Source organism: Pelophylax lessonae (assembly GCF_965119305.1).
Source record: "Pelophylax lessonae genome assembly, chromosome: 1".
NCBI classification, from domain to species: Eukaryota; Metazoa; Chordata; class Amphibia; order Anura; family Ranidae; genus Pelophylax; species Pelophylax lessonae.
The window spans coordinates 472,067,051-472,074,441 of NC_138768.1; positions in this window are offsets into that span (position 1 = coordinate 472,067,051).

The window sequence follows — 7,391 nt, forward strand, 5'->3', positions numbered from 1 at the left end:
CTACCTCACGTGCCCCTGGCTTTTTATACCCTGCCCCACAATGCACCGAGACAAACAGTCTGTGCCAATCCCTGGTGCTGTATCAAAAGCCTGTGTGTCAATGGCCAGGTTTCATCCACTGTCCAATGTGCTTCCCCATTGAACACAGTGGGGACACTCCCTCAGACCAGATGAATCACACACTGGTTACACTAAGCAGACCTAACTTACAGATCCTGCTCCCTGCTAAGCAGAGTGCAATATAGAATTTACCTGCTGCTCCTCTGATAGGCAGACAGAGCCAAACATATACTCACTCTCTTGCACCTACTGTATCTAGGAGGGTGCTACATACACGTTTTGTATTTTTAAAGCAAAGTTACACCCAAAAGTGGAACTTACAATTTAAGGCCTCCTGATCCCCTGACATGCCACATTTGGAATTTGGAATGTCATTTTTTTTTTGGGGGGGGGGGAGCGGGTACTTAGATTTGACAGGTACCTGCTCCTACTTCCGCTCAGGCTGCCTAGGAAATTCTCCTTTCCCCCTCCCTGCAATCTTCTGGGATATGTCACAGGTCCCAGAAGATTGCCCAACCACTTAGGACACGCAGCGCGACTGAAGCCACAAGCTGTCAAAGCCGGGTGCCCACACTAGAGATGCCTGTGCTGCGGGAAAAGAGGGAGAGATCCAAGGCTCTCATCGGTCCGTGGGACAGGTGAGTGTGTTTAATAAAAGTCAGCAGATACACTTTTTGTAGCTGCTGACTTTTAATAAATACAAAAATGGGTGGAACTCCACTTTAACTATAAATAGTAATGACTTCAGGCCACACAGATATATAATCTTCCTAATTAAACAAATAGTATTCCTTTTTCAAAAAAGCATGCTGTTGAACCCTTTAAGGCCCAACAAATAAATTACAAATAGTGTTGGTGTGTTAGAGCTGCTGTGGGAAATGTTGACAGTTTGCACAGGGAGAAATTAGGGAGACCTGTTGCTAAGCTGTCATATAGTTCTGTGGATTGAAGTGGGTAGCTACATTGTCCTATGTGCTATCCCAGTGTTCACAGTCCTTTACTTAACCCCAATTTACACCACTGCGGCTTGTCATGTGATTTGACAGTTCAAGACAAGTTGCACCCTATTGCCGGAAATGGAACCGGTCATATCGCTGTGACTTGTATGGCTGAAATTATGAAAAAGGTTCCTGCACTACTTTTTACCGATTTTTTTTGTGACTTGCATAGACTTCTGTTAAATGAAGTAGCATGCTGCAATGAAATCGGCAATGTAAATCGCACTGATGTGCGGCTTTGAAATCGCACTAAATTAGCAAGATTTCAAAGCCGTTCCTGTGTGAACCAAGGCTCAACCCTATTGGTCTTATTTAGGACTACTATCTCTACTATCTGTATCAGCAAAATGTGTGACTATTTGCTAGCTGTGGACACCCGTCCCCCCTCCCCCATCCCACTTTGCTCCCTTTTTTGATATTTTAATAATTGTGGACTTTTTTCTTTAAAGCTTAGTTTGTGCTTGACATCAAGCTACACCTCAGAGTTTGGTGGTAGCGATAGATGACCGAAACAACTTGGCAGTAACATTTCCTACTCCCGCTCCCCAAGATTTACTTGTATTGGCAGCTACCTCTGCCACATCCTGCAAGATAGAAGAGATCATTGGGAGGTTTACTAGGGGTCTCAAAGGCTTTTCATTTTATACTGTCAGCATTGAATAGGTTAATATGGGCTAAACAGAGGCCCATTAAGTGAAGTTTGGAACCTAAATAGCACATGCCAACTTCCGCCCCACCATCTTTAGTAGCAACTTTCCCATGCCAGGTTTTACTTTCCAGTTTTGGTATGGGAAATTAAGTTGTCTCCAAACCACACCCAACAGTTTGGAAGTTTTCTGGTTTGGCAAAGTTGCTGGCTCTCTAATTGTTCCTATATAATCTTGTAAAGAGGACTTTGATTGGCTGTGTGTTGGTGTCAAATCACTGGAGCCCCAAATCCACTTCGGAGACAGGACAGTGACCAACAGCTGCTATACAGTATATAAGCCTTTGCCATATTGTATAAAAATCCTGGCCATTGCCTGCCCATGATGGAGGTAGCATGGTGTTTGTTAGCAGAACCGTGAAGTGGGCAGATGCCAGGAAGCGGGCACACTGAGTGTTTAATATTTGTTTAAAGGCATTGTTTTATATAACTTTTGTGAGTGTTTTTATTGGCTGTGAAATACACTAGTTGTGGTTATGGTACTGCACTTTCTGAGGCTTCCTATTTTTTGGGCGATAATTGGATAGAAAGTCTATAAGAAGATATGACTGCCTTAAGCAGGAGGACCCTAGGAAAGTTGGGAGCCAACTTTCATCATTAGAGTGTTATACGCCGATCATCATGTGCGCCATTGATTTTTGGTGAGTTTATTAAATCTATATTAAATCTACATCGTGGGAGCAGTTGTCACAAGCATTGCATGAAGATTGATATATTGTTGAAGATTTATGGACACTAGAAGATTTATGGGACTATTTAAGTTATTTTAAATTATTTGTGATATTTGGTAATTTGTATTTGATTGCATTTTTGAATTGAGGTTATAATGTGCAGCACCACTTAATGTTTGTATATATTTAATTCTTACAGACAATATGGCTGCTGTGAGCCCAGGTTTTTGTAATGAGCCCAGGTTATCCAATTTCCCCGATTATTGGCTCTTTTAAGTCTGCTGGCCAATTCGAAATTCGTGCAAAAACTTGCTGGTTTACCTGAATTCAAATCTCATGGGTTTGTTGCGAATCCATGGTGGGGCACATCTAAACCTCATCCCAGGTGACATATCATTAAACTTCAAATGTTTGTGAGCATTATGCAACATTTTAGTTTTTCAGAATAAATCACAGTATCTTTTGAGCATGCTTGTATCAAATCTTTTGAGCATGCTTGTATTCTACAAGCTAGAGAACAATATATTAAGCATTTTTGCTATTTTATCACACTGTTTATTGTATTCTTCAACAAAACAAGCTTAGTTACATGGTATTACAGATTTTATATCTTTTTTGTTTTTTTTTTAGACAAGGTGGGGGATTATCAACTGTATCTATATTTAAATATATATTTTTTTAATGTTTAGTAGTTCGGTTGCAGGACTACTAAGTTTTGAGGGAATGAATGTGCCCTATCCATGATTTGAGCTGCCCATGTTCTAAAAAAGTGCTGGAGGTTTTCTTTCTTCACCATCGTACAGTTGTGGTATAGTGCTTCTGAACTTCTCCTTTTAATAAAGAGTGAGCTTACATTCCCCTACGTGTGCACCAGTGGCGACTGGTGCTCAAAATTTTTTTTTTGGGGGGGGCGCAAACAGAAAAATGTAATAGGCATTGCTTTGCGGCAAAAAACGCTGTAAAAAATTGCGTGACTTTGAGGTCACAAAAGTGTGAAAGGGGCCTTCAGTAATCAAGGTATAGTGTGCCCCCTTTCAATGCAGAGTGACCAGCGTGCCCTCTTTTAATGCAGAGTGATCAGCGTGCCCCCTTTCAATGCAGAGAGACCAGCGTGCCCCCTTTCAATGCAGAGTGACCAGCGTGCCCCCTTTCAATGCAGAGTGACCAGCGTGCCCCCTTTCAATGCAGAGTGACCAGCGTGCCCCCTTTCAATGCAGAGTGACCAGCGTGCCCCCTTTCAATGCAGAGAGACCAGCATGCCCCCTTTCAATGCAGAGTGACCAGCGTGCTGTGCCCCCCTTCAATGCAGAGAGACCAGCGTGCCCCCTTTCAATGCAGAGTGACCAGCATGCCGTGCCCCCCTTCAATGCAGAGAGACCAGCGTGCCCCCTTTCAATGCAGAGAGACCAGTGTTTCCCTTTCAATGCAGAGAGACCAGCATGCCCGCTTTCAATGCAGAGTGACCAGCGTGCCGTGCCCCCTTTCAATGCAGAGTGACCAGCGTGCCCCCTTTCAATGCAGAGAGACCAACGTGCCCCCTTTCAATGCAGAGTGACCAGCGTGCCCCCTTTCAATGCAGAGTGACCAGCGTGCCCACTTTCAATGCAGAGAGACCAGCATGCCCCTTTCAATGCAGAGTGACCAGCGTGCTGTGCCCCCCTTCAATGCAGAGAGACCAGCGTGCCCCCTTTTAATGCAGAGAGACCAGTGTTTCCCTTTCAATGCAGAGAGACCAGCGTGCCCCCTTTCAATGCAGAGTGACCAGCGTGCCGTGCCCCTTTTCAATGCAGAGAGACCAGCGTGCCCCCTTTCAATGCAGAGAGATCATCGTGCCCCCTTTCAATGCAGAGTGACCAGTGTGCCGTGTCCCCTTCAATGCAGAGAGACTTACCTGCAGTGGCGGCTTCTCCTCAGTCCCCTGCGTCTCCTCCTCAGTCCCCTGCGTCTCCTCGAGTCCTCCCGCCTCCTCCTTGGCCAATGGCATGCGTTCGCCTTTCGCTCAATCAGGAAGCAGGTCTCGGACCCGCTTCCTGATTGGCCAGGAGGAGGATCTGTGTGACAATAGCGAATTTTCATTCGCTATTGTCACACAATGGGTGGGCTCAGGGTGCACTGCTCTGCGCGCCGGGTCCACCCTTTTCTGAAGTCTATTAGAGCCTCTGGCTCTAATCAGCTGATTCAGAAAAAAAAACCCCATTGAACTCCATGCATCCAGGGCCCCGCATGTAGATTAGGGGGCCAGACGCATGGATGGGGGGGCCCCCAATGCACCAGCCGCCACTGGACTGTGCACCTTTATAATATGCAACAGCAGAGGAGTTCTGAGCAAGCAGCCTATGCCCTTCAGAACCCTGATTAAAAAGAAGTGATGAGCTGAATGCCCGAGGTTTTGATTCAGGGGTAAGTCCAAGAACTTAACAAAAGTTTGGAATCCGAACTCAAACCCCAACGTGTATCGATGGGAGCAGAATCTTAAAAAAAAATAATAGCCATTTTCTGGGCTAATAGGCAAAGTATTTGAAAAAAAGGGCATAGGGAGCTGGTATCAGTGCTTTGGGGGACATTTAGCAATTCTTTTTTTTTTTTTTTTAATTACTGTTCAGCAGGAAAAGGGTCTTTTAAGGAGGCTTGAATGTCAATTAAAAAAAAAAACAAAAAAAACAATTACTTTTAATTACATGCACCAGTGCACCACAAACCTACATTCCAGATATGAGGCAGACAAAAATAAAAATTACAATGTCGTATTTCAGAGACAACAGCCAATCATATGTCAAAGTGGCTGGAGAATATGTCTGTAGTTTTATTGGGTCCTGGGGCTGCAGTGTAAGAGGGAAAGATAAGTAAATTATTTTCAAGAAAAAACACATATGATATTTGAAAGACAGTAACCATAAATTTTTAGACTCACTGCACGTAATGCAAGCAATTGTACTTGGGCACTATGTAAGATAAAGAGATTAAGCATATTTTATTACAGTTTATTATGTCACAATCAAGAGCCAGAAATATGTCATTAACATTTTTATCAATGGAAGATGGAGAGACTTGACAAGTTTTATTATGAAATAAAAATTTGAGTGTTCTATTTCAGAGCTACATTCCAGACAAAGACAACTAATTTTCTGAACAATATGTACTTCTTTTTTGCTAAAATAAAATAATGGAGAGCAGGTGGAATTAATCTGGACCAAACAAATACCAGTGACTTTTTACAAAGACTGGAGACCGAAAAATTTAATAAATTTGCTGCAGAGTTTTTCAAGCCACTTTGATGAATCTGCTATTTCAAATGGAGGAAGCACATAGATTTCATGTATAAAAATAAATTACAAGACTGAAGACTGAAAAATTGTATTAATTTGAAGCACACCTTTTAAGCCTTTAATGTATAGGCTGCAATTTTGAGGGAGGGAGAAGGCAGATTGAATCTAGAATTAAAAAATGTGCTATATCTTTTAGACTGAAGATAGAAAATATTACTGTAGCCCTGCCCCCAGGGGAGTGGCTAAGTGTAGACACATCCTCCTCACTTCGATTGCCCTGAATGATGTCCAACCCACTTAACACTATAGGTTCTGTCATTGTGAATGATCAAGACCACCAGAATTTGCGATACAGAATTTAGTTTACTAGTCTTTGACTTGAAGTTTGTAAAATGCACAAACAAGTTCAATGAACCATGTAATATAAAACATTAATGACAGAATGGATCCTGAATCCCCAACCTTTAATTTAGCAGGGTTCAGCGCTCAGGATCAAAGATACAATCCTCACATAAATATGTATTCATTTACATATGTATGCTAGAGGACTGACATCCCAGAATTCTGTGAATACAATAAGTTTTAAACGTAAAGCATGAGTGACCACAGATTAATGTCTGACAGTGTTTAAGGAATAACTCATTTAAGCAATAACCATTAATAACTTCTCAGCAGTATTAATATATCTGCATCAACCTAACAATCAGAGTGCACTCTGTATACTATTGGGGGCCCCCTTTACACTAGATTGCAAGAGTCTCTTGGATGAGTGAGGCTTTACTAGTCTTCGCCGGCAAGGATGTCCTCAGCCAATCCAAATAAAGTATTTGTAATCCACAGTAAAGGTGATTAAGTAACTGTAATCCCCACGGTAATGGTTAATAATTGTAATCCAGATAAGAAAGGAGAAAATAGGTTTCTGTACTCCGCAGTAGTAGTCAATCTAACACTGTGGAGCTACAGTGTCCTGTGGCGACTGTTAGAATTATTAGGGCCTTCTGCTAATACAGCGATGCAGTCCCGCCCTGGCTCAATCTAGAAGTACAGTAGATACTTTAAGTTGGATGTCTCTCACCCAATGTGATGAACTCTGTTTCACAGTCCACTCCGACAGTGTCCTGCTCTCCTTGGCAACACTCACAGCCTCTCAGGGCGTCCTTCTGCTCAGTCACACTACTGAGATCCTTCCATGCACATCGCTCACTCTGACTCCGGTGTCCTCCACTAGGCCTCCGGCCTACCCTTCTGCTATCCACAGCAGCTCTATCCCTCCTCACAGCGCACTGTCCTCGAGGCAAGAGAGTGAACATTGGACCCGCCCCCCTTTATAAAGCCACTCCCAGCAGGCTCCGCAAGTCACACAGCTTCCTGGGAGAAGAGTCAAACCCCACTGGCCATCTATGGTCCTTGCTCCTCCCAGAACTACATCTCCCATAATTCACAAGTCAGTACTTCTGTAAAACTTTAATAACAGAACAAAAGTCTGAACAACACTAGCCTTGTGACCAGGCTACATCACATATTTGACCACAGCGTTTAGGCTTTTTGGGCCGGGCCACATTTTCAGAGTAAATTAGACAGAGAGATTTCATGACTGAATTAAATTTAAAAGAGAAGTGCAGGTTTTGAAAAAAAAGCAATCATACTCACCTAGGTGGATGCAGCATCAATCCAATGCTGCACTTGTCCC